The sequence below is a fragment of the Saccopteryx leptura genome, chromosome 13 (genome assembly GCF_036850995.1).
Source record: "Saccopteryx leptura isolate mSacLep1 chromosome 13, mSacLep1_pri_phased_curated, whole genome shotgun sequence".
Lineage (NCBI taxonomy): Eukaryota > Metazoa > Chordata > Mammalia > Chiroptera > Emballonuridae > Saccopteryx > Saccopteryx leptura.
In genome coordinates this window covers 16,068,765-16,095,029 of record NC_089515.1, presented here as the reverse complement: position 1 = coordinate 16,095,029, position 26,265 = coordinate 16,068,765, and the positions used below count along the sequence as shown (strand labels likewise).

General features: G+C 40.2%; 1 protein-coding gene across 5 annotated transcripts in view; it reads left to right on the top strand.

The window, feature by feature from the left end:
* The window catches only part of VTI1A (vesicle transport through interaction with t-SNAREs 1A), a 395,143-nt gene that overhangs the window by 47,405 nt on the left and 321,473 nt on the right, over window positions 1-26,265 (top strand). The window lies entirely within an intron of this gene.

Genomic DNA, 26,265 nt, shown 5'->3' with positions numbered 1-26,265 from the left:
TTGTACCAATTATAGGGGAAAGCATTAAGATCTTCACCATTAGACGAATGTTAGGTGCATCTGTTTTGTAAATGTCCTATATCAGGTAGCAGAATTCCCTTTTTATTCCCAGTTTGTTTTCCATTTGTATTATAAATGGGTGTTGGATTATGTTAAATGCTGTCTCTATTGGGGTGATCACAAGATTTTTATCTTTTATTGTATTCCTTGGATAAATCCCACTTTGTTATATGGCATAATCTTTCTTATATGTTGCTAGATTTAGTTTATTAACTGTGCTGTGAATTTTTAAATATATGTATATGAGGCGTATTGGTATATCGTATTCTTGTATCTTTATCTAGCTTTGGCATCATAGTAATACTGGTCTCATAAAATGAGTTGGAAACTGTTTCCTCCTCTGTCTTCTAAATGTCTTTGTGTAAGTTGCTTATTTTTTATTTAAGTGTTTGACAGAATTCATCAGTGAAACCATGTAGGACTGGGCTCTTCTTTGTAGAAAGGTTGTTTTACTAATAATTACTTGTCATAGACCTATTTTTATTTTATTTTATTTATTTATTCATTTTAGAGAGGAAAGAGAGTTAGAGTGAGAGAGAGAGAGAGAGAGAGAGTAAGGGGAGAGGAGCAGGAAGCATCAACTCCCATATATGCCTTGACCAGGCAAGCCCAGGGTTTTGAACTGGTGACCTCAGCATTCTAGGTCAACGCTTTATCCACTGCGCCATCACAGGTCAGGCTATTTCTATTTTTTGAGTCAGTTTTTAATTATGTCTTGCTAATAATTTTTTATCTCATCTAAATTTTCTAATTTGTTACAAATTCTTCATAATATTTCCTTATAATTTTTTAAATTTCTGTAGGGCCTGTGACTCAATGTTGCCGCTTTCATTTCTGATTTTGGTAATTTTGCATCTTTTTTTTCTTAGCTAAATTTGTCAATATTTTTGAATCTCTTAAAAATCAACCTTTGGATTCTTTGACTTTATTATTTTATCTGCTTTTTATTTTATTAATTTCTGCTCTGACCTTTATTATTTCCTTTCTTCTTTTTAGGTATCACTTCCTCTTTTCTTTCTAGCTCATCAAGTAACAGGTTAGATGATTGATTTTGGACCTTCCTTTGTAAGATAATTATTTAAAGCTCTAAATTTTTCTACACCATGTTCTTTTTAAACTTAAATGCATGATCACTATCTATATTATTTCCCAGGTGTCTATTGCTGGGCTAAGATACAATCTGAAAATAGGCTTGGGAAGCTAAGAATCGGAGCTCTTGGTTTTCTAATACTCAGTCTAATGCTCTTACGGTCCCAGTAATACTTTAGGTCTCTGAAATGCATGAACAGACATGCGTGTTTCTGGATGCAGTAAAGGGACCTGAGTGTTCTGTCAGAGTGCTTTTGCTTTAAAAACATTAGCTCAATAACAGAAGCCACTTGCCTGTAGTCCATTTCCCTGAAGGGAATAATTTACCAAAGCTTTTTTTTTTTTTAAACTAAAAAATAAAGTTTCTCTTCAACTCTTTATTTTGAAAGTTTCCAAGCATATGTGAAAGTTGAAAGAAGAGTACAGTAATCACCTGTGCACCTGTTCTTAAAATCAGTGATTGCTAATACTTCATTTGCTTTCTCTGTCCTCTTTCATGGATGGATTCTTTATTTTATCTATGAATATTTCTCAAGAAGAAATCAAGGGTTAAACCCCCAAGCTTCTCACTTGAATAACTAGGTTTTCTAATGGACAATGCTACTTATTGAGTTGGAGAAGATGAGTGTGGAATAAATCATTTTTTGTTTTTGTTTTTCTTGTTTGGTTAGTGGGAGAATATTGGTTGTAGAATCAATAATTCACTTTCCAATGTACGAGACATCCAGTGGAGAAATTAAATAGCCAGTTGAATATATAAAGTTTGAGTTCAGAGGAAAAACTGAGTTAGCTCTACTTTGACATCAGCATACAGGTAGTATGGGAAGCCTTAGAAATAGATGAGAATACTTACGGAGAGAAGAGACTCATAGAAGAGGATTCTTGACCAGCTCACAGGAATTGGAGCAGAGTTCAAGGAGAGAATGATTTGAATTGAATTAGGAAAAAAGTTACAGGCAAGGTAAAAGTAAAGTGAGGCCATTTTTACAAAAGAGACTATTTTAAAAAGAGGACATTTCAACCAAGTAGAATACTATTGAGAAGTGGAGTAAAATGAAGACATAAAAAAGTGTCCACTTGTTTGTCAACATGGTGGTCACTTGTTGACCTTGACAAGAACTGTAGGTTGAGTCTCAGGAATTAAGATTCAGCAAATCCCTTTAAAACCTGACTTGGTCACTCCCTGCCATAGTCATTGAAATATGTAAAGATTATTAAAGTACAACTATTGCTCTGTTAAACAAATTCAGTGCTGTTTATTTCACTTAAGCAGATATTTATTAGCTACCAATTTTATTTATTATTTTTTTTAGGTGAAAGGAGGGGAGATATTGAGGCAGACTGCTGCATGTGTCCCAACTGGGATCCACCCAGCAACCCCTCTGGGGCCAATGATCAAATACCAAGCTATTTTTAGTGCCTAAGTCTGGTGCACTCCAACAGAGCCATCCTCAGCACCCAGGGCAATGCTGGAACCCATCAAGCCACTGGCTGTAGGAGGGGAAGAGGGAGAGAAAGAGAGGGGAGTAGAAGCAGTTCGTCACTTCTCCTGTGTGCCCTGACTGGGAATTGAACCTAGGACATCCATATGCCAGGCCAATGCTCTATCCATTGAGCCACCAGCAAGGGCCTAGCTATCAATTTTAAGCTATGTACATAGTCATGATAATACAGATTGTGTTCTGATAAAATGGACAGTATGATTTCTTGGTCACTGTGATCCTGGTTGTTACTCTTGTCAAGGAACTGTGTCACCTAAGAACCCAAGTTTATTCTTTTTTTTTTTTTTGAGATTTTATTTATTGATTTTACAGAGAGAGGAGGCAGTGGAGTGAGAAGCACCAACTCATAGTTGCTTCATTGTAGTTGTGCACTGCTTGTTTGTTGCTTGTCATATGAACCTTGAGCAAGAAAGCCCAGGATTTTGAACCAGCAACCTCAGCATTCTGGGTTGACGCTTTATCCACTGCACCAATACAGGTTAGGAAACCAAGTTTATTCTGAATGTTTGAGCAGAGCATTTACATGTGGTCATGACCACTTACATGTTTTTCTCCGCAGTTATTTATACCTCTCTCATTCCCAACTGATACAGCTACCAGTTGGACCAGTGTTTTAAAGGGGAGGGGTAATTACTATAAGGAAACATTTGAATAAATATGATTGGATTGATTATTTAAAGTGATTTCCTTGGCCCTGGTCAGTTGGCTCAGTGCTATAGCGTCAGCCTGGCATGCAGGAGTCCCAGGTTCGATTCCCGGCCAGGGCACACAGGAGAAGCGCCCATCTGCTTTTCCACCCCTCCCCTTCTCCTTCCTCTCTGTCTCTCTCTTCCCCCCCTGCAGCCAAGCTCCATTGGAGCAAAGTTGGCCCGGGCACTGAGGATGGCTCTGTGGCCTCTGCCTCAAGTGCTAGAATGGCTCTGATTGCGGCAGAGCGATGCCCCAAGATGGGCAGAGCATCGCCTCCTGGTGGGCATGCCGGGTGGATCCAGGTCGGGCGCATGCGGGAGTCTATCTGACTGCCTCCCATTTCCAGCTTCAGAAAAAAAAAAAGAAAAGAAATAAAGTGATTTCCTTTAGAAGCTTTTTTAAGTTTTAAGTTCTTACTCTGACCCTTTTTGGTTGTTTGAACTTGGGAAAGTTACTTATTTAATATCTTTGCCTCAATTTTCATATCTGTTAAATGGGAATAATAGTAGTATCTGCCTCATAGAATTATTGTAGAAAGTAAATTAACATACAGGAGTTGGCAAAATTAGATTTACAGTTGTAATACTAATAGTAGGACAATTAATAAGTAATAATACAGAAATAAACTATTTAGTGTATTCACAAATATAAACCTACTTTTACCTACCCTTGTGTACACACACACACACACACACACACACACACACACAGCTCTTAGAATGATACCTGATACTTAGTAAGCTAAAAAATATGTTAACTATTGTTCAATACAAATGAAGATGATTTTTAAATAACTTTTGCTCAATTCCAGAATAAAGGATAATCTAAATTAGACCAAAATCCCTGAGGGAGATTTTCTCTGACATAAAACTTTTCTCAGATATAAACCCACAAACCACATTTGATTACCCAGTGTACTGAGTGATGCCATTTAACTATTGGTTCACAGTTCACCAGAATTTTATTTTCTAGCTCTAGAAAATAGATCGAGATGAATATGTAACTAGGTTAAAGTTTCCATCTAATGTGAATCTCACATAAACTAGTGACAGTTTTATACAGTCATGTCCCGCGTAACATTTCGGTCAATGACGGACTGCATGTTACAACAGTGCTTCCAAAGATTATAACTGAGCTGAAAAATTCCTATTGCCTAGTGACATCGTAGCCATCCTTACTTACATCACAGGGCAAAGCATTACTCACGTGTCTGTGGTGATGCTGATGTAAACAAACCTACTTCGCTGTCAGTTACATAGAAGTATATCACATACAGTTTACAGTATGCAATACTTGAGAATGACAATAAATAACTACAGGTATATTACTGGTTTATGTATTTACTATACCATTAATTTAGAGTGTAGTCTTTCTACTTACAGTTTAAAAAGTTTGTTGTACTAGCAGCAGCTGCATACATCTCATGTTTACTGTGTCTCTTGATTGCATCATTTTCTCTTGTTTTTTACTTAATTTTGTGTTGTTTTTTGCAGTGACATGCTGTACAGGCTTGTAGCCTAGGACAGTAGGCTATACCATATATCCTAGGTGTGCACTAGGCTATACCAGCTAGATTTGTGCAAGTACACTCTATAATGTCTACACAACAAGAAAATCAACAAACAATGCATTTCTCACTATAGCTCCCCTCTTGTTAAGTGGCTCATGACTGTATATAGGAAAAGAGAAAGATATTTGATTACCCTCATAAAACGTATGGTTCTTAAAACAAGAAATCATACCATTATTTTCAGTCAGTCACCCATTGTTTATATTAAGTGTCATGCAATAATGCAATAGATCACCCCAAAATAATTTCCATTATGATTCAGAATTGTTGACGTTCCAGGTATGTCTTACCTCCACTGGGTTATGTGCTTCAGAGAAATGCTTTCTGGATAAACATTCAGAGTAAACTTGAGTTCTTAGCTGAAACAGGTGTTTATCAGCAGCACAACCAAGTTCATACTGAGCAAAGAATTGCTCTTTCTCATCTATTAGACCATAATTTGCAATTTCATCATTTATAAGGAGTTGAGGTTCGATTAAGTTACTCTAAAGAGCCTCATAATTCTGAATTGCTGTTATCATATGATTTATTAAATGTTCATGATATTTATATTTTATCCTTGTAAGGCCATTAAAGGTGGGTTATTTTGCTTGAAAATGGATACTTATTTGATTTACCTACAAATTCCAAGCACATGGTAAACTAACCTCCCCACAACCAACAGCAAATGACTTTACAGTTGTGAAATGTTCCTTTTAAAAAAGCATTATAAAATATGCTATGACTATTCAAGGGAACCAAATGACTATAATTTGCAAATATCTTTAAACTAGACAAAAAAATATAAATAATGTCTGTGGGATGTATTCATCCTGACTGGCTATTTTTTAGTTTATACATATGAAGCTCCAGTCAAATAAAGATTGAATAGACCTCTGTTTGCAGTTGGAGTTTTGAATACTTTTTTTTCTCAAGTGATTTCCAAGGGTTATTATATATTCAGATGAACAATTTTCTTAGAAATGTTGTTGCTTCAAGTGGTAGGTGTTTTATTCAGGTAGCCTGTCACTTTAATAAATGTCTTCCTTCCTAAGTGTCTCTACCTGAATTATTCCATTTTCACCACAGGGACCAAAATGTTATCCAGTAGAATTTCGTCCAAGAGAATGTGGTGAAGGTGGTAGTAAGATTAATCATTCATCTGCTAGATGTCAGCAAAGGTATAAGGGCAAATGAAGAAATAACCCAGCTTTGGGAAAAGTGGCCTCATCCTGTCCCTACTCTGTACAAATATTCCAACATTTAAAGAAAGGGAGATACTGTGTTTAAAAAATATGTTTAAGGAAAAATTCAGGTGTTTAGCTTCTTTTTATGTTATAATATATTGATTCCATCTATAAGGGATATCAGACCTCTGGAACTTTTTTGCTTAAGTCACACATGAGCCCTGTGTCTGAAGTTCCTTTTTATCTCATTTGTCTTCTATGTAGCACTTGATTCACTCCCATTGTCTTAAAACCAGTTTGCTTGATACTTTACTCCCTTGGTCTCTTCTTGGCTCTTTGATCTATCTTTTTCATTGGATTCTCTTTTTCTGCCTTACCCTTAATTTTTGTGGTCTCAGGTCATTTTTGTTTTGACTTATCATCACATCAGTCTCTCTGGTTAATTTTATGTGTGCCCATGGCATGAGAGGACCTGAGAAGCTGACTCATCCAGTGCTGGAGGCGGCCATAGCTGGGGGAGGGGTTGATCCTTCCTCATTACACAGGACCAAAGTGCTTCCGTATCATACATCTCCAGACATCTCTCCAGCTCCAATCAGCACAACAAGACACAGCTGAAAACAAGAAGTGGGAGGAGGGGCAGTAACTCAGGTCTCCATGGAGATCTGAGATACACCTCCCCCTACTGAAGCAGAGAAAGCACCCCGCCCCCCAGAGAGAGTAACTGGCAGATTAGGCCTTCAGAATCTCAGGTTACACCCACCGCATTCCTGGATATAGTTTCAAATAAGCCCCCTGCTGAGATCAGTAAATAAGACTACAACTGAGAAGAAAACAAACAAATCAAGACTTCAGAGCAGCCCAAATCCGAAAGTGGATTACAAATAACAGCTGAAGCCAACCCAAGAAGACCTAGAAATAACACAACTGAAAATTGGAGGCAGACAACACCAAACCTAGACTAACCAGCCCTACAAACAACACACCCAAACACACAGACATAATGAGAAGACAGAAAAGTGCAATCCAAATGAAACCACAAGAGAAATCTCCAGAAAAGGAACTGAGTGATATGGAAATAACCAAACTTCCAGATGCAGAGTTTAAAATAATGATTGTTAGGATGCTTAGGGAATCTTAGAACAACAATGGATGGTCATTATGAGCACCTAAATAAAGAGATAGCAAGTATAAAAAAGGACATTGAAATATTTAAAAAGAATCAGTTGGAGGTGACAAATACAATATCAGAAATGAAGACCACAATGGAAGGAATTAAAAGCAGGATGGATGAAGCTGAGGATCGAATCAGCGAGTTGGAGGACAAGATGAACAAAGGCACGAAAGCAGAGCAGAAAAAAGAAAAGAGACTCAAAAAGTCTGAGGAAACTGAGAAAACTCTGTGACAACATGAAGAGAGATAACATCCGCATCATAGGGGTTCCTGAAGAAGAAGAAAAAGAACAAGGGATAGAAACTTTATTCAATCAAATGATGCAAGGAACGGTCTCACAAGTTCAAGAAGCACAGAGAACTCCATTAAAGAGAAACCCAAAGAAACCTACACCGAGACACATCATAATTAAAATACCAAAGCTAAGCATTAAAGAGAAAATATTAAAAGCTGCTAGAGCAAAGGAGCCCCCATAAGGATGACATCCGACTTCTCAACAGAAATCCTTGAGGCCAGAAGGGAATGGCAAGAAATATTCAAAGTAATGCAGAACAAGAGCCTACAATCAAGACTACTTTATCCAGCAAGGCTATCATTTAAATTGAAGGAGAAATAAGAACCGGTTCCCAGACAAAAAAACAAACCTCAAGGAATTCATTACAACCAAACCAATGCTGCAGAAAATGTTAAGAGTCCTGTTGTAAACAGATCAAAGTGGGAAAAGAATATAGCAAAAGAGGAATACAGTTTTAAAGAATAATCTGCCTGACTGGGCGGTGGCGCAGTGGATAGAGCGTCGGGCTGGGATGCGGAAGGACCCAGGTTCGAGACCCCGAGGTCGCCAGCTTGAGCGCGGGCTCATCTGGTTTGAGCAAAAGCTCACCAGCTTGAGCCCAAGGTCGCTGGCTTGAGCAAGGGGTTACTCGGTCTGCTGTAGCCCCACGGTCAAGGCACATATGAGAAAGCAATCAATGAACAACTAAGGTGTTGTAACGTGCAATGAAAATGATTGATGCTTCTCATCTCTCTGTTCCTATCTCTCTCTCTGACTCTCTCTCTGTCTCTGTAAAAAAAAAAAAAAAAAGAATAATCTGAACTAATTAACCTTACTATTTTTTCTCCAAAATCTGTTGTTCTTTCTGCTTTTATTATGCTATAATTTGTGAATATATTTAAACTAAACAGAAAAACTAAGTAATACTGATTAATATCTCATCTACTCAGTTACCCACATAAGATACCTGGGAGACATCTCATATTCATTCCTTTGCCTTGACCCACATCAAATTGTCGCTAACTCCCATGGATTGTACCCCCACAATATCTTTCCCTTTCATCCTCACTGTTGCTCTGTCAACTGAGGACCATATGTTCTCTCTCGACCTAAAAGCAACCTGAGATTTCTGCCTTTAGTCTAGTCCTGCCCTCTATTTTCTACTTTGACTCCAAAGGAAATCGATCAAGCCAGGGTAGTTTCTTCTTTTCTTCCATGGTGCTAATATAAACCTCCATTTGGTAGTACAGTTTTATACTTACTGCAGTTATTTGTTTTCATGTGCCTTCCCCTGATATAATTGAGGAGCTCATAGTCCAGGAATCCATTTATTAATAATGCAGTAGTAGATACAGTGCTAATGCAGTACTGCTCAAAAATGTTTCCATTAAATAAATGAATGGATGAATTAGTGAAGGGTACAGATCCCCATGCCTGTAGTCTTATTTAAATTAGGTATCTTTTTTGGTCCGAGTAGGAGATAGTCAATAAAACCTTGTGGCTTTATTAATTAATAGAATTTCTTCCAGAAATGAGTAGCAATTCTTATTTAGTGTTATCATAACATATTCAGTTTTATAACTAATTCAAATATTTCTGATGTTTCATGATAAATTATTTTAATAACTTTTAATCTTTCTAGCCTTGCTTAAGGCAAATTCTACTTTAGGGTTCTTAAAAGGCATTTACCAGGAAGAAAAAAAATTTTTTAAAAATGAAAGAGGAAATAAATGAGATATAGATATTACTTCCAAAATTTTTTCACTGTTGATCAATCCTTGGACATACTTTGTTTTTTCCCCTCAAAGTAGTATATTAATAGTCGCATTTAAAAAGAACTCTGTGATTTAATTACTAATTGGAAATAAAAACTTTTTGGCTAGCTATCCATTTTTTCCTTAGAAATCTAAAACCTTTACACTATAAGTTTACTTTCAAATCAGAGAGTAAGATTGTTTTTGTTGGTTGGGGATTATGACCACCTACCTCATTTTCTAAAATAATGCCTTAACTAAAAATGTAGCTCTATCTTACAAAGGACAGTACATGACTTTATTGTTGAGCAGTGTGTATGTGAGAACCTTTGTATGGTCTTACTTATTTATTTATTTTTCTGTATTTTTCTGAAGCTGGAAACGGGGAGAGACAGTCAGACAGACTCCCGCATGCGCCCAACCGGGATCCACCCGGCACGCCCACCAGGGGGCGATGCTCTGCCCCTTGGGGGGGGGGTCGCTCTGTTGCGACCAGAGCCACTCTAGCGCCTGGGGCAGAGGCCGAGGAGCCATCTCCAGCGCCCAGGCCATCTTTGCTCCAATGGAGCCTCGGCTGCCGGAGGGGAAGAGAGAGACAGAGAGGAAGGAGAGGGGGAGGGGTGGAGAAGCAGATGGGCGCTTCTCCTGTGTGCCCTGGCCGGGAATCGAACCCGGGACTTCTGCACGCCAGGCCAACGCTCTACCACTGAGCCAACCGGCCAGGGCCTGTATGGTCTTATAACCTGCAATTCCTATGATCTTACATCCTCAGTGCTACTTTACAAAGAAACATAATGCAATTAGCCAGCCTTGAAGTTAAGTAACAAAATATATATCTGTCCATTTTGAAGAGAATCCTTACTTTTTTATCTAGTATAAATTTTATACTTCTCCTTGATAAATCAGAGATTAGTATTTGCAGTCATATGTGGCCCCCCACTCAACAATCCCTACCAAAATAACAACAATAAAACCCGTTATAGGCAGTCCCAGGGTACAAATGAGACCGGTTCTGTACGTTTGTTCTTCTGTTGAACTTGCATGTAAGTTGGAACAGGTACAGTTACCTATGAAATGCAACTTAAACAGATGTTTGTCTTAACATAGTATTGATTTTTTTTTTCTTTTTTTTTTTTTTTTTTGCATATTTCTGAAGCTGGAAACAGGGAGAGACAGTCAGACAGACTCCCGCATGCGCCCGACCGGGATCCACCCGGCACGCCCACCATGGGGCGACGCTCTGCCCACCAGGGGGCGATGCTCTGCCCATCCTGGGCGTCGCCATGTTGCGACCAGAGCCACTCTAGCGCCTGGGGCAGAGGCCACAGAGCCATCCCCAGCGCCCGGGCCATCTTTGCTCCAATGGAGCCTTGGCTGCGGGAGGGGAAGAGAGAGACAGAGAGGAAGGCGTGGCGGAGGGGTGGAGAAGCAAATGGGCGCTTCTCCTGTGTGCCCTGGCCGGGAATCGAACCCGGGTCCTCCGCACGCTAGGCCGATGCTCTACCGCTGAGCCAACCGGCCAGGGCCATAATATTGATTTTTACCTTTCTGTGCATATAAATACTTAAACATTTTCAAATACAGCCTTAAACTATCTTGCGTGACGCAGAAGATGATGGATTTGTTGGAGAGGATAGGCTGGTATAAAGAGTCAGGGTTTGATTCTGCTGCTGGAGTCAGTTTCCTGAAGTTCGCATCGAGGAAGGTTGATCCAGAGCTTTACTTTTTCTTCTCATAAATGACCCTGTAGCATCTCAGGCCTTCGGTCACCACACAGTAAACTTTGCTGAACCTTTCTGAATGGATCTTGCTCCTCTAACTTGGTCCTCCCTGCTTCAATGAGGTAAAAAGCATCAGCTAACTCTTTTGTAGAAAAATTCTTGAGTTCTGAAGTTTCTTGGTTACTGTTTTCTTCCCTAAATGCAATCATCCGCTGCTCTAGTTCCATAAGGTCTTCATTGGTTAGTTCTTTGCCATGGGGGTCGAGGAACTCTACAATATCATTTTCACTGATATCCAACTGTTGTTGATTACCAATAGCCCTTATGGTGCTGCATTTGTTAAGTATGAGTTGTACAGAAGTCAGATGCTTGTAACTTGGGGACTTACTGTAAATCAGATGGAATTGAATAGTTACCCATGTGATAAATGAATATTAGAAGGATGGCTGCATATGATTTTTACATGTATCAGATTTCCTATGAACATGACTGCTGACCCACTGTCATCAGGTTGTGCATTTTTAATTATTTTTGTAAAAGTAAGAGTAAATTTGTATGCATCTCTCTTTATTTTTTTCCTTAACTCCTGCTGTGACAAACTGCATGAGCTTGTCATTCTTAGCCTTGGCTTTAGTCCCTGGGTTCAAGTGTCCACAGTTTGGTTATGAATGGGAAGATCTTACCCTTTTTAAGAGAGTGTAAACTAATTTGATGTAATGATAGACACTTTTTAAAAAAAAATGGTAGTTTAGAATTAAACCTACTTCTTTTCTTTTTCTAATGTAACAATTTTTTTTTTCATTATTCTATTTCTCATGTTGGTATCCTGCAAGCAAAAAATTTACATGTTTTTAAATCTTGATTCCTTAGGATGCCTTTTTTTTTTTTTTGTATTTTTCTGAAGCTGGAAACGGGGAGTCAGTCAAACAGACTCCCGCATGCGCCTGACTGGGATCCACCTGGCATGCCCACCAGGGGGCGATGCTCTGCCCATCCGGGGCGTCTCTCTGTTGTGACCAGAGCCATTCTAGGGCCTGAGGCAGAGGCCATGGAGCCATCCCCAGCGCCTGGGCCATCTTTGCTCCAATGGAGCCTTGGCTGCGGGAGGGGAAGAGAGAGACAGAGAGGAAGGAGAGGGGGAGGGATGGAGAAGCAGATGGGCGCTTCTTATGCTTTTAATCTAATTTGCCTTGACTCGCTTTTATTTCTGAAAGGAAGCAAACACATTTCTGTTTACCTGTTTGTTTTTCCTAAGAAGGTAAAGGATTCCTATTTGATGAAGTGCTAATTTTGTAATTATGAAAATCTAAAATTAAAATACTGATATTAAGCACATGGTTTTTTTTTGTTTTTTTTGTGTGTGTGTGTGTGTGTGTGTGTGTGTGTGTGTGTGTGTGACAGAGACAGAGAGAGGGACAGATAGGGACAGACAGGAAGGGAGAGAGATGAGAAGCATCAATTCTTCATTGTGGCACCTTGGTTGTTCATTGGTTGCTTTCTCATATGTGCCTTGACCTGGGGCAAGGGCTACAGCAGACCGAGTGATCCCTTGCTCAAGCCAGCGACCTTGGGCTTCAAGCCAGCGACCTTTGGGTTCAAGCCAGCGACCATGGGGTCATGTCCATGATCCCACACTCAAGTCAGCAATCCCTCTCTCTCAAGCTGGTGAGCCTCCACTCAAGCCGGTGACCTCTGGGTTTCAAACCTGGGTCCTCTGTGTCCCAGTCCGACGTTCTGTTTACTGCACCACCACCTGGTCAGCAGCACATGCTTTCTTTGAATAAATTTCCCAAGTTTTCTTTCACTAACAGATGGTGAATTGGAAGAGCTTCTAAGAGGGCAATCATTATATTAATGTTTAACTCTGCTGGGGTGTATGATAGAAGTCATCTTGTATCACTTAACTTCTTGGTTTTGACAGTTTTATTACTTGTTGTTATCCATGTGAAATAGTGCATTTACATTGTTATCCCTTGGGTCTTTAATTGCCTACCATTTCTTATTGTACCTGTGCACATACGTCTGATGTCATAGATTGGCAGAAATTGTAAATGGAAATGTTTCGTTGGATTACTTACTTTTAACAGGGCCAAAGTGTGATTGTTCCCTGTGGCGCAATGTTTAGCATTCTGCCCAAGCCACGTACTCAGTGAGTCAAACGTGGGGATTCCTTTTTTTTCCCTTGGAAAACTGCTCCATGGTTTTAAAGATTTCACTGTTTTGCAATTTTTCTTCATCTCGGGCCTAAAATTCCCACATTATTTAAACTGTCCTGCAAGGTGTTCATAGACAAATGATAAAAAGCCCTAAAAATATAACCCAAAGTTTCTTGTTGCATTGCTAGAAACCTTTTACCCAGCAGATGCTGGAGATTGCAGTGCTGCTGCTGCTGATGAAAAGGATTATAGTTACAATGGTTACAAGAGTGTGCGGGGAGAATTCTTTCACCTCTGCTGCCCAAGTCACTTCCTCATTCCAGCCTCCCCCAGGTCCCCAACCTAGGTAACCACTGTTCTTAATTCCCTGTGTATCTTTCCAGCTGTCTTTCTGTATATACTTGCTAATATAAATGTGTATTCTACTCCCTCCCCCCTTAAATAATAACAAAATGGTACACCATACAACAGACAGCATAAAGTATGCATACCATTGTATAACTTGCTTTCTTCACTTTTCACTTGATCTTAGAGAACCTTTTATATCAATATGCAAAAAAAAATTCATTCTATTTTTATACTTGAACAGTATTCCCTTGTACCAAATTTACTTAAAGAATCCCTTGTAAATGCCTTTTGGTGTTGCACGTGTTGCTGCAGTGAATGACTCTGAACTTTGTCATTTTTCATGTAGACGAAGATCTTAAATGGAATTACTTCTTCAAAGAGGATGTGCATTTGCAATATTGATAATCCTTTCACAATTGTCCTCTGTGGGAGATGCCCCAGTTTACACTCCCCATGGAAGTACATGAGAGGACTGGTTATTTACAAAATGAATTTGCACTTGCAAAATGAATGATCAAACTTCTGGATATTAGTCAAAGCGATAAGGTACCTCACTGTGGTTTTTGTTAACTTTTCTCACGAGCGAGAAGCAGTGATTTCTGGAACTACTCTTACCCTTTGCCCTGGTTTTTATATGGAGGGGAGGAAGGCAGTTTGGTGTTTTTCTTATTAATTTCTAAGAGTTCTTTATATGTCTTGAAGATTAGCCCTTATTCAAAATATAATTTCCAAGTATGTTTTCAAGTTTGTTTGTTTTTTGACTTTGTCCAGTCCAACACTGAATGTATCCTATTTTTATTCTATATTTCACCACTCAAATATTTTCATTTATGGCATGGTTGAAACGATCGAGCTTTTATGGTTCTGCATTCAGAATCAAAGGTAGATAGGCCTTTTCACCTCAAGATCATAAGTGAATTAAGTTTATTTCTGGTTGTTTTGTCTTTTTTTTTTTTTTACTTTAATGGAAACTTTTCTTCTATTATGTCTTATAATTGGTTGTTGTATGTATATATGAATTGACTTCTATATTTTAATTTTGCAGCATGCTACCTTTTTAAATTTACTTATTTGCAATTGTTTATTCTCTTGAATTTTGAGATATATAATTATATCATCTGTAAGTAGTGGTTTTTAAATTTTTTTTTCCATTGATATGAAAGAGAGGGAGGAGGAGAGGGAGTAATGGAGAGAGAGAGAAAGAAGCATCTTTACTGTTCCACTTAGTTCCATTTTATTGTGCACTCATTGATTGCTTCTCCTACGTGCCCTGACCAGGGATCGAACCTGCGACCTCTGTGTGCTAGGATGATGCTTTATCCACTGAGCCACCTGACCAGGACCAGTACTGATGATTTTTTTCCTCTTTCCAATATTATACTTCTAACTTATTATATTGGTCTAATTATGTTTGCTAGTATTTTCAATGGTTACTCTGTCTTTTTATTTTTTTGAAAAATGGGCTTTATTCAAGAATACTTGACATATATATATGTGACGTATGTGATATATGTATTTAGTGTTTGCCTTTTCTTTGTTGGACCTTATCTCTTGTTGGATCTTATCTCCTTTTGAGTAAATCCCATATTTTTCAGTATTATGTTCTACCTCTCGTGTTAAGATTTTAATTAGACCTCTTTCCGTTGTGTTCTAGTAGCTTCTGTAAGAGTGCACTAAGTGTCTTCTAGTTATACAGTCTGCTTTCAAACAGTATCACAGCACTTGGTGGGCAGTGCGAGACCTCCCCAGCAGAGCTCCATTTACCTGTCTACGTATGCTTTGAACCTCAGGCTACATACTTAGAAAAAGTCTTTCATATTTACCCAAATATTTACTTACATTGAAGTTCTTTTTTTCTATCGTTCAAATTGCAATTTCCTTTGGTATTATTTCTCTTCAGCCTAAAGAACTCATTTTAGCATGTCCAGTTGGGCCAATCTGCTGGAGGCAATTTCTAATAGGTTTTACCTGAAAAAAAAAATCTTTTTATTTATTTCACTATCATTTATTTTTCACTATCATTAAAAAAAATTTTTATTTAAGTATAGTTGGACCTGACCAGGCAGTGATGGTCAGTGGATAGAGCATCATACTGGAATGCAGAAAACCCAGATTCAAAAGCCCTAGTTTACCGGCTTGACCATGGGCTCACCAGCTTGAGTGCGGGGTGGCTGGCTTGAGCACACACTCACTGGCTTGAGCGTGGGATCATAGACGTGACCCCATGGTCACTGGCTCTAGCCCAAAGGTCACTGGCTTGAGCAAGGGGTCACTCACTCTGCTGTAGGCCCTGGTCAAGGCACATATGAGAAAGCAGTCAGTGAACAACTAAGGACCCACAATGAAGAATTGATGCTTCTCATCTCTCTAACCTTCCTGTCTGTCCTTATCTGTCCCTTTCTCTTATCTTTCTCTCTGTCTCTGTCACACACACCAAAAAAGTATAGTTGGCATACAAATTATATTAGCTATTACTATCATTTTTGAATGAACTTTTCACTGGACTTTTAGCTTGACAGGCCCCTCCCACCTTTCTGTACTTTAAAGGTGTAATGCCCTTGTCTTCTCGCCTCCATTGTTTCTGGTGAGGTCAACCGTCACTGATGCTATTTTTACGCTTGATATGTAATGATGCTCTTTTATCCTCTGGCTGCTTTTAAGAGTTGCTATTTATCTTTGTGTTTCAGCAGACAGTTTAATTATGTTGTACCTAGGTGTGGTTTCTTTAGAGCAGGTGTGAACTTGCCTGTGACTCACTGAGTTTCCTGGACCTGTGGGATGAACTTTTTCATCAGTTCTAGAAGTGCCAGTCATTATTTATTCAAATATATCTTCTGCCTATTTCTCTCTCTTCCTCATTTTAATGAAACTACACTTATGTTGGACCACTTCATATTATTTTACAGTCTTCAGTTGCTTTTTTCCTCTCTCTTTGCTTGCTTTTTTTATGTTTGCTTTTCAGTATGGGTACCTTCTACAGACCTCCTTTTAAGATTACAGATTCTTTCTTTCCTGTTTCTAGTCTGCTCTTAAGTCTATTTAATGACATCATATTTCAATTACATTTTCATACCATATCTTTTGTGCTGACATCTCTATTTTGTTCATGTTTTTAGACTCTTTTTCTATATTAAAATTCTCCATCTCTACTCTGGCCAGTTGGCTCAGTGGTAGAGCGTCTGCTTGGGGTATGGATGTCCTAGGTTCAATCCCCAGTCAGGGCACACAGGAGAAGCAGCCATCTTCTTCTCCATGCTTCTCTCTCTCTCTTCCCCTCCTTCAGCCAAGGCTCCACTGGAGCAAGTTGGCCCCGGGTGCTGAGGATGGCTCCATGGCCTCTGCCTCAGGTGCTAGAATGACTCCGGTTGCAAAGGAGCAACAGCCCCAGATGGGCAGAGCATCGCCCCCTGGTGGGCTTGCTCGGTGGGTCCAGTCGGGCTCATTCAGGAGTCTGTCTCTCTGCCTCCTTGCTTCACACTTCAGAAAAATACAAAAAAAATTTTTTTCCATCTCTTCATTGTTCATTTTTCCCCCACCATATTCTTTAATATATTTTTAAAGTTTTTATTTATTGATTTTAAAGAGGAGAGAGATAAAGAGAGAGAGCAGGAGAAAAGGGGGTGAGGAATGGGAAACATCAACTCATAGTAGTTGCTTCCCATATGTACATTGACTGGGCAAGCCCTGGGTTTTGAACCAGTAACCTCAGCATTCCAGGTCGATGCCTTATCCACTGAGCCACCAGAGGTCAGGCTCTTTAACATTTTTATGATAGTTATTTTAAAGCCTCTAAGTGATAATTCACATATATGGATCATCCTTAGCATGCTTCACTGACCATGGGTCACATTTTTTTATTCTTTATATGTCTTGTAATTTTTTATTTTATTCTAGATATTTTATATAAAAGAGTGAAAAAAGTAAAATTTTATCAAAAGAAAAACAGAACAAACAACATGTTGAATTCATACGCATTGAGGCTGTAGTTAGTTTTCCCTTCAGTGGGGCCTGAGCTGTGAACACTGCTGAGTTCCAGAATGCCTCCGGGGATTTTCTCAGCTCTCCTGTTCCCTCCCCTCTGCCATTCCAACTTTTGGTTGCTGCACTTTTGGAAAGCCTCAGATTTCTTTTTTCTTTTTTTTTTTTTTTTTTTTTTTTTACACAGAGGCAGAGATAGACAGGGACAGACAGACAGGAACGGAGAGAGATGAGAAGCATCAATCATCAGTTTCTCGTTGCGCGTTGCAACTTCTTAGTTGTTCATTGATTGCTTTCTCACATGTGCCTTGACCGCGGGCCTTCAGCAGACTTAGTAACCCCCTGCTGGAGCCAGCAACCTTGGGTCTAAGCTGGTGAGCTCTTTGCTCAAGCCAGATGAGCCCGCGCTCAAGCTGGCGACCTCAGGGTCTCGAACCTGGGTCCTTCCGTATCCCAGTCCGACGCTCTATCCACTGCGCCACCACCTGGTCAGGCAGCCTCAGATTTCTATTAGCTCTCTTTCTTCATCCCTAACCTACGGTGGCCAAGATCTCAGCGGGCTCAGTATGGACTTCTCTCAGCCCTGAAACCTTGGACCCTAGCTTCAGAGCACCAGCTGCCTTAACATTGGGAGAGGTATTGTGTAACCCAAAGGAGCATCTCTCTCAGCAGTCTACCATGTCCTGAGCACGCAGTGATGACCCAGAGGAAAGCATTGGCTAGTAGACCCTACCTCTCACTTTGCGACTCAAGTTCCTTGAAGTCCTAACCTGTGTGCCAGCCCTGATGTAGCCCTAACGGTGGGATAGAAGTTTGGTTCCTTCCACTCCTCCAACCATGAGAACAGCCATGGCTCTGCTCTGTTTTATAAAAGGCTCATGAGTTTCTGTAATGTACTTCCTTCGATGCCTTTGTGTTATCAGATTTCTGTTATCAGGTTTTAAAATTATGATTGTGTAGCTTTTCCAGCTTGTTTTGTTTGTTACGATGGAAGCAATGGTCTCTTGTGACTCCCTGCGTTCTCTGGGAACCAGAAGTCCTGTATTATTCTTTAATTCTGCCTCCTCTGCTTCTCTGAGCAAACTGTGTTGAGGAAGACGTCTGCCAGCAGCCTGCTTACTCCCGTTCCCGCATCCACTGTTTCGAACAAAGCATATGGACTTTGTGTTTTACGAGTTCCTCACCTTCAAGAAGTGTATTGTGGAGTGTTGTTATTGTCCTTCATGCATTTTGTCACCTTCTACCAAGTGGCTCTGCGTGATCTCATCTGCTTTCGGACACCTCTCCACATATTTTGGGATCGATGAAAAGAATATCTGTTTTCTAGTTTTACCAAGAATACAGAATTCAGAGCACATTGGTTCTTCACCCACCTACTGCACCCCAGAGGGGAAGGAGAGGAAAAAAGACGACTTAAAGCAAGCCTGTTACCTTATATGGCGGGGTTCCTCTTGCAAACCTCCTTTAATCATCAGGACAAAGTAGGCAGTTTTATTTCTCTTTCGTAGATATGCAGCCTCAGAAAGGTTGAACACCCTCTATGCAATCACACAGGTAATAGCAAAGCTGGGATTTCCCTCCTACTTTAATTCCTATTGTTAAATAATTTGCTGATAACCAAGCACATTATCTTTGAAGCTTCTGGGTTGGGGTTGCATTACTATCTGAATTTTTTTGAGTTTGGGATAACAGATACAAATATTTTCTCTCTAAAGACAGAGCAAAAGGGTGAATGGGACCCTAAACCCTCAAAAAACATTGAAGTTGAAAACAGAAAATCAAGTTCAGGTATACATAAAAAGAGTCGAAAGAACAGAAGACTAATAGTGGGGAGGCAATATTGAGTCCCAAGAGCCAGGAGGGACCAGGATGGAATGGCAATCTGGTCTTTACAATCAGGAGTCAGGGTGACAACCAGAGTGAAACTGAAGCGTGAGAGTTGGGTAGCCATCTTCAAATAAGGCACTGCATTTGATGTGCTAGAGGAAGAGACTCGCTGGCATTCTCAATAATTATATTGCTCACAAAAATTAGGGGATATTTCAAAAGGAATATGGAGCTATAAAATATTCCCTAATTTTTTGAGCAGTATATTATTATTATCAGAGTAGGTATTTTTCTTTTAATTCCTTGTATGTGTTAAGCGCTATACCTGTTTTATAAACTTTACCAGAGGTACATAGAGATTCAAAAACTTGCTTATTAGTCACAATTAGAAAAGGGCAAAGTTGGGATTTGGACCCAATGTGCCCAACCTGGAGGCCTTTCTAATTATTCATATTGTTTCCTCAAATGACAAAAAAATAAGAATAACAGAAACTAGCCCTAAAACTCAAATAAAAATTAAAGTATATGTGTAATATTAAATGTGTTCAGAGCAAAAATAAGAATGAACAGAAAGAGGTGTGGCCTCAACCTTACATACTATGAATAAGATTGGGTATATATACTGTGTTAGCTTCTGGAAGAATCTACTAATGTCCCTCTCTGAGTATAGTGGGGTTACCATGCCTAAAGACAGAGAAATTCAGGGGTGGGTCCCTCCGATTAAAGGCTTGGAGAATTAGACAGATGACGAAAGGTCTGGATCCTTTGCCCTGGCTGGAAGGTTGCAGAGTTAAATGTCTTCAAGTCTGTGAAGAACTGTTATGCCAGGTTCAGCCAGCAGCTGTTGTTGGTCTCCGCTATCTGTGCAACTATAGTGCCACCGGTTTCCACTGAAGTTAGGGAGATGCTTTCTGACAGTAACCAGTGACTATTGGAAACCTCATTTGTGAAAGTTAAAGAAACCTCCTTCCCAAGGTCTCCACACGATGCACATTCAGTGTGCGAGGATATAAGGGAGAAAAGCACACTAAGGACCTCTCAAGGTCCCTTCTAGCCCTAAGGTTCTATTATTATCACATATTTATAGAGTGCCAAAATTGGCTATGTTCTTTTCAGAGGCTAGAATTACATTCAGTCCCTGTCCAGGGCTATCACAGTCAAAATTAGACAGATCAGCAGTACCGTGGTTGCAAATCAAGTCACAGTTTAGTGGGCCCAGAGCTGACTATCTGCGAGCACGTGTTCTCCAGAACATCAGAGAGTGACCGAAAGGTCTGCGTCAGTGCCAAACACCTGATGGGATTTGCATTAGTTCTTCTAGGCATTTTTGTAAATAGTAATAATAATAATTTATTATTCATCAAGCAATCTGATTTAGAATTATTGTCCTCAAAACTTTTAATTCAGAATGAAATGACAGAAAAAGCAATGCACTGTATTGCCAAAATGTTTTAAATGGTAGATAATATTCTATTATTATGAACAGATCACTTTGAACTTCTTTAAGTATGTATGATTTGGAATCCATTCTAATAGCTGAATTACAAAAGGTAATTATGTTACTCATTTAAAACTGCAAATAAAATCTTATATTTTTATTGAAAAAAGTGGGAAACACCATCATATATGGTAAAAAAAAATAAAATAAACAGTTTAAATAGTCTGGATTTGCCTGACCTGTGGTGGTGCAGAGGATTAAGTGTTGACCTGTAATGCTGAGGTCACAGGTTCGAAACCCTGGGCTTGCCTGGTCAAGGCACATGTGGGAGTTGATGCTTCCTGCTCCTCCCCTCTTCTCTCTCTTTCTTTCTCTCTCTTGCTCTCTCTCCTCTCTAAAATGATAAATAAAGTCTTAAATTTTAAAAAATGTTTCTAAATTGTCTGGATTCGAAAGGAGTAATGGTCTCAGATTTTTATTTTTTTTGTGGCAAAGACAGAAGCCAGAGAGAGAGACAGATAGGGACAGACAGACAGGAAGGGAAAGAGATGAGAAACATCAGTTCTTCGTTGCTGCTCCTTAGTTGTTCATTGATTGCTTTCTCATATATGCCTTGTGTGTGTGTGTGTGGGGGGGGGACTACAGCAGACCGAGTAACCCCTTGCTCAAGCCAGTGACCTTGGGTCCAAGCTGGTGAACTTTGCTCAAACCAAAGCATGAGCCCGTGCTCAAGCTGGTGACCTCAGGGTCTCAAACCTGGGTCCTCTGCATCCCAGTTCTACGCTCTATCCACTGTGCCACCGCCTGGTCAGGCTCAGATTTTTGTTTAATAGTAACTGCATATTATTTATCTAATCAGGGGTTTATTTTGACATCTACCTAATCTCATATATTAGCTAGTTGTTGATTAGTAGTTTGCCAGAAAGCTTTGCTTCCTTCTCTCAATAATCTTTCCACACTTTTTAATTATTTTAAACATTTTATTTGGAAATAATTGCAAGCTTTCAGAAAAGCTTGAAGAATAGCTCAAAGGCCATACAGCTACTCTTTACTTATATTTGCCTATTAACATTTTGTTTCATTTGCTTTACTATTTATGTATCCCTTCTCTATTGATCTTTTCCCCTCAACCTATGCATGTATATATTTTTCCAAGTCATTTGAAAGTAAGTTGCATACATCATGCATCTGTTCATGTTTTTACTTTTTTTTTTTTTTTTTGTATTTTTCTGAAGCTGGAAACGGGGAGAGACAGTCAGACAGACTCCCGCATGCGCCCGACCGGGATCCACCCGGCACGCCCACCAGGGGCGACGCTCTGCCCACCAGGGGGCGATGCTCTGCCCCTCTGGGGGGTCGCTCTATCGAGACCAGAGCCACTCTAGCGCCTGGGGCAGAGGCCAAGGAGCCATCCCCAGCGCCTGGGACATCTTTGCTCCAATGGAGCCTTGGCTGCGGGAGGGGAAGAGAGAGACAGAGAGGAAGGAGGGGTGGGGGGTGGAGAAGCAAATGGGCGCTTCTCCTATGTGCCCTGGCCGGGAATCGAACCCGGGTCCCCCGCACGCCAGGCCGACGCTCTACCGCTGAGCCAACCGGCCAGGGCCTGTTCATGTTTTTAAAGTAATGTGATTTTATAACTTTCTTCCAAGTAAAAATAATTTTTCTCAGATAGCTCTGTTATCTGTGAAGTGACTTGAAACGTTATATTTTACCTTGTTTTTGACCTGTTATCTATTTTAGCTACTATTCATGGGGTCCTTTTCATGCCTTGATCTGGAGTATTTAATTTTTTTTTCAGATTGTCCTTTAATAAAGTCTCAGGTCTTTACATAAAGCACCTGTTGCAACAACACATAGCTTTATAGCTTAACCATTTGACATATTACAGAATTTTGTAAGGTGCTAAATTCTTTTGTTACATAATCTTAACAGAAGAAAACTAACTTTCAAAATGTAAATATTTGCATTTGGATAATTGAACTGGTTAGATAAAATTGCATGGGTTCAATTGAAGTTTTTGACCCTTAAGTTTGTTTATGTTCTATTTCAGTTTGATGTGGCTTCATAGGGCTGAATGTGCATGCTTGCGTGTTTCCCTCCCAGCAGTGTCTGATTCCACAAGCCCGAGGCTGGATGTCGCTGAAGGAGTAGCTACAGAAGTTCCACAGTGAAACGCAGCTGATCTAAAAAGCGGGCGGGATTCAAGTCAAACAGGAAGAACAGGGGCGGAGAAATTTATTACTGTATTTGTATTGATCGTATTTTATCAACATCTTTAATGGTTGCGATGAACTCCAACTTTGACTAGATCAACTCTGAATATTTTTTCAAATAGTCTGAGATATAGAAGAGATTAAGTGTAACTGTGGTGAGGTTGGTTCTCTAAGTTTTCAGTTGTTCTTTGGGGATGTTGAAGATAGCCAGAATCAGTTTGGGCTCAGTGAGAATGATGGTCTCACTCCTCAGACTGGTTGTTTCATGGGCAGAGCTGCTCTGCATTCCTGGAAAAGCTACAGATCAGAACCCAAACTCGGAGCGTAGCACAATGTCATCGTCTTCATGCAGCCGCTGAATGTTGACTTGGAGTTTTATTAGAAAGCCCCATTCTCTTCTGATAACATGTAATTCCTGTCCGTTAATTTTTTTCTCATATGTTTATAATATTAACCATACTACTTGCTTGCTTTATGTTAGACCTCTGCCAGAAAAACTAGATGACATCAATTCCAAGAATATTTCACTGTCTGTAACACCAACACTACAGGCTGTACAATCTATAGTAATTCTTATTCATTTGAAATACAGTAATTTGTTCCTGTCAGCAGCAGATAGGTTTGTTGTTTTAAATTGCTGGGTTTTGTTTTTGCTGGTGTGTTCCCCGATACAAATTGAATGGCTGACAAAAATCTATTTGTATGACAGTTCAATCTAGATGAGTGTCCTCTGTCGCCTAACGGTACAATTTGGGGTCTCAGAGATAAAAGCGAGCTGAATGCCACGCCAGTCGCGGAGCTTTCTCGTGCAGATAACAGAAGTAATCCGCATTCCTCAGGTCCACAAATCAGCAACACAAAGACGAAATATGCATGCACATCGTCTCGTTTGAAATGGTGGACTTTTAGCTTCTACATAATAAAAAACGGGAACATCTAACTTAGGAGAACAATAGAACCGCTGATAGGAGAGATGCCTACATGTGAAATTAAAGAGAAATGTACCGCCTTAGAAAGTTGGAGAGAAAGTCTGCTGCTTAGCGTGTTCCCACAGTATGTCGGCATTTGTTGAATGAATTTGCTTTCTCCTTTAACATGCCTATTCTGAAATACATTGTATCTTTAGTCACCGGTTCTCTTATGGCTTTGATATTTTGCTGGAGGTAAGGTTGAAGGGGTCTCCTTTACTCCCCAAGATGAGGAGCTGAGAATTTGCACCTGTTGGCTTACCTCTGCCTAAAAACGTGTCCGTCTTTCCATGCAAGTATCTCTCAGATGTAATTCATGTAAAAAAGAGAGATAAAACATGTGAAACAACAGTTATGAGGAAAGAATTGAGACTAGTGCATCAGAAAACAGACAACCTGGAAATACCGCTAAAGGCTCCAGTTGTGGACATTCCGAAAGGCTCATCCATAGGGCTTGTTGATCTATTGGATATGGGGAGTAAGAGAGAGGGGGATAATTTCTAGGTTTTTATCTGGGGAGACCGTGTGCATGGCAAGAACATCATATTAGGGAAGGCAGAAGGAGCAGGAGTATATAGGAAAAGAAAATGCCTCACTTGTGTTAATTTTGACATGCCTTCAGGTGATCTAAGGCCGCCAGTAGGCATTAGGTTTGTGTGTAGAGCATGTGAACACCATGTTTTTGCCAGGTGGTGTTAGCACAGTGGGTTAAGATGAGATCGTTTAGATGAGGGGTGAGAGGCTAAGTAAGGTAGAGCCCTGGGGCAGACTGAGAGAGACTGAGGAAGACAGGCCAGAAGGACAGGTGCACTTCCAAAGGGTGGTAGCGCTGTAACTGCTGAGGTGAAGAGGTCACCAAAGGCAGGTGCTATCAAGAGGTCAAGTGAGCCCTGGCCGGTTGGCTCAGCGGTAGAGCGTCGGCCTAGCGTGCGGAGGACCCGGGTTCGATTCCCGGCCAGGGCACACAGGAGAGGCGCCCATTTGCCTCTCCACCCCTCCTCCGCGCTTTCCTCTCTGTCTCTCTCTTCCCCTCCCGCAGCCAAGGCTCCATTGGAGCAAAGATGGCCCGGGCGCTGGGGATGGCTCTGTGGCCTCTGCCTCAGGCGCTAGAGTGGCTCTGGTCGCGACATGGCGACGCCCAGGATGGGCAGAGCATCGCCCCCTGGTGGGCAGAGCTTCGCCCCTGGTGGGCGTGCTGGGTGGATCCCGGTCGGGCGCATGCGGGAGTCTGTCTGACTGTCTCTCCCTGTTTCCAGCTTCAGAAAAATGGAAAAAAAAACAAAAAAAAACAAAAACAAACAAACAAAAAAAAGAGGTCAAGTGAAAAAAGGACTGTAAAGTCGGTACAGTTTGAGCAACAAAATAAATAACTAGTATTGGATGATGAGCCAAGGTATACAATAAATATTCATGTGTCCGTACTGATGTTAATTAATGGTTTAATAATGATTAAATAGACATCTTTCCCATGCAGTAGAGTGCCAGATAATGTCTGTAGATACCCCCCCTCAAGGACATGGAGCATCATTCCTCACTCCACAAGTGTGGCTCGTGCAGCGTGATTGCAGCGTGGGAAGGGGAACGAGTAGCAACTGACAGACACTGCTTCAGCCAGGTGATCAAGGTCAATGTCAACAGTGATTAAGTTATGTTGCTAGTATAAACCTTTGAAATGCTGCGATGAAAACAGCCCTTTGTCTCTGTGGTCTTCCTCCCCAAAACATATAACCCTAGTCTAGTCAGAGGAAACACTTCACACAATTTCCAGTTGAAGGACATTCTACAAGACACCTGACCAGTACTCTTCAAAACTGTTCAGGTCCTCAAAGAAAAGTCTGAGATACTGTCACAGCCGAGGGCAGCCTAAGGAGACATGGCTACTAAATGTAATGTGGAACGTTGGATGACGCCCTGGGACAGATAACACGAGGCACTAAGGAATCTGAAAAAGTATGGACTTCAGTTAATAATAATGCATTATAATGAATAACTCATTAATTGTGACAAACATACCATATTAATAGGGGACACTGGGTGTGGGTTATATGGGAACTATGTACTGTCTGAAACTTTTCTATAATTTTGTAACCATTCTAAAATTTAAAAAAAAGCTCAGTTTAAAAATGTGACCAATGATTTTGACAACTGGGAAGTCATTGGTGACCCTGGGAGTCCTGTGACATGGTGGAAATAGTCTGGTTTGTTTTACGTTGAGAAGTGGCTGGGCATGAAGAAATGGGGTCAGTGTTTGTAGAATATTCTTTCAAGAAGCTTGGCTAGGAAGGGAAGGAGAAAGAGAGGTTGGACATTAGTGGGGAGAGAATTATAGGGTAAAAT